The sequence below is a fragment of the Anopheles aquasalis genome (assembly GCF_943734665.1).
Source record: "Anopheles aquasalis chromosome X unlocalized genomic scaffold, idAnoAquaMG_Q_19 X_unloc_5, whole genome shotgun sequence".
NCBI classification, from domain to species: domain Eukaryota; kingdom Metazoa; phylum Arthropoda; class Insecta; order Diptera; family Culicidae; genus Anopheles; species Anopheles aquasalis.
Genome location: NW_026060693.1, coordinates 22501 through 25000, shown reverse-complemented (window position 1 = coordinate 25000; position 2500 = coordinate 22501).

The window sequence follows — 2500 nt, the reverse complement described above, 5'->3', positions numbered from 1 at the left end:
GAAAAGTGAGGCAAACGATACCCTAACTTGGGCCTGGTGCACCCAAAACATCCATAAGATGGACCACGAGCACGAGCATACGCCAAAGTGTGGTCAAAGGATGGCGAAAAGAGAGGCAAACGATACCCTAACTTGGGCCTGGTGCACCCAAAACATCCATAAGATGGACCAAGAGCACGAGCAAACGCCAAAGTGTGGTCAAAGGATGGCGAAAAGTGAGACAAACGATACCCTAACTTGGGCCTGGTGCACCCAAAACATCCATAAGATGGACCACGAGCACGAGCAAACGCCAAAGTGTGGTCAAAGGATGGCGAAAAGTGAGACAAACGATACCCTAACTTGGGCCTGGTGCACCCAAAACATCCATAAGATGGACCAAAAGCACGAGCAAACGCCAAAGTGTGGTCAAAGGATGGCGAAAAGTGAGGCAAACGATACCCTAACTTGGGCCTGGTGCACCCAAAACATCCATAAGATGGACCACGAGCACGAGCAAACGCCAAAGTGTGGTCAAAGGATGGCGAAAAGTGAGACAAACGATACCCTAACTTGGGCCTGGTGCACCCAAAACATCCATAAGATGGACCACGAGCACGAGCAAACGCCAAAGTGTGGTCAAAGGATGGCGAAAAGTGAGACAAACGATAACCTAACTTGGGCCTGGTGCACCCAAAACATCCATAAGATGGACCAAGAGCACGAGCAAACGCCAAAGTATGGTCAAAGGATGGCGAAAAGTGAGGCAAACGATACCCTAACTTGGGCCTGGTGCACCCAAAACATCCATAAGATGGACCAAGAGCACGAGCAAACGCCAAAGTGTGGTCAAAGGATGGCGAAAAGTGAGACAAACGATACCCTAACTTGGGCCTGGTGCACCCAAAACATCCATAAGATGGACCACGAGCACGAGCATACGCCAAAGTGTGGTCAAAGGATGGCGAAAAGTGAGGCAAACGATACCCTAACTTGGGCCTGGTGCACCCAAAACATCCATAAGATGGACCACGAGCACGAGCATACGCCAAAGTGTGGTCAAAGGATGGCGAAAAGAGAGGCAAACGATACCCTAACTTGGGCCTGGTGCACCCAAAACATCCATAAGATGGACCAAGAGCACGAGCAAACGCCAAAGTGTGGTCAAAGGATGGCGAAAAGTGAGACAAACGATACCCTAACTTGGGCCTGGTGCACCCAAAACATCCATAAGATGGACCAAGAGCACGAGCAAACGCCAAAGTGTGGTCAAAGGATGGCGAAAAGTGAGACAAACGATAACCTAACTTGGGCCTGGTGCACCCAAAACATCCATAAGATGGACCAAGAGCACGAGCAAACGCCAAAGTATGGTCAAAGGATGGCGAAAAGTGAGGCAAACGATACCCTAACTTGGGCCTGGTGCACCCAAAACATCCATAAGATGGACCAAGAGCACGAGCAAACGCCAAAGTGTGGTCAAAGGATGGCGAAAAGTGAGACAAACGATACCCTAACTTGGGCCTGGTGCACCCAAAACATCCATAAGATGGACCACGAGCACGAGCATACGCCAAAGTGTGGTCAAAGGATGGCGAAAAGTGAGGCAAACGATACCCTAACTTGGGCCTGGTGCACCCAAAACATCCATAAGATGGACCACGAGCACGAGCATACGCCAAAGTGTGGTCAAAGGATGGCGAAAAGAGAGGCAAACGATACCCTAACTTGGGCCTGGTGCACCCAAAACATCCATAAGATGGACCACGAGCACGAGCATACGCCAAAGTGTGGTCAAAGGATGGCGAAAAGTGAGGCAAACGATACCCTAACTTGGGCCTGGTGCACCCAAAACATCCATAAGATGGACCACGAGCACGAGCATACGCCAAAGTGTGGTCAAAGGATGGCGAAAAGTGAGGCAAACGATACCCTAACTTGGGCCTGGTGCACCCAAAACATCCATAAGATGGACCACGAGCACGAGCATACGCCAAAGTGTGGTCAAAGGATGGCGAAAAGTGAGGCAAACGATACCCTAACTTGGGCCTGGTGCACCCAAAACATCCATAAGATGGACCACGAGCACGAGCATACGCCAAAGTGTGGTCAAAGGATGGCGAAAAGTGAGGCAAACGATACCCTAACTTGGGCCTGGTGCACCCAAAACATCCATAAGATGGACCACGAGCACGAGCATACGCCAAAGTATGGTCAATGGATGGCGAAAAGTGAGGCAAACGATACCCTAACTTGGGCCTGGTGCACCCAAAACATCCATAAGATGGACCAAGAGCACGAGCAAACGCCAAAGTGTGGTCAAAGGATGGCGAAAAGTGAGACAAACGATACCCTAACTTGGGCCTGGTGCACCCAAAACATCCATAAGATGGACCAAGAGCACGAGCAAACGCCAAAGTGTGGTCAAAGGATGGCGAAAAGTGAGGCAAACGATACCCTAACTTGGGCCTGGTGCACCCAAAACATCCATAAGATGGACCACGAGCACGAGCATACGCCA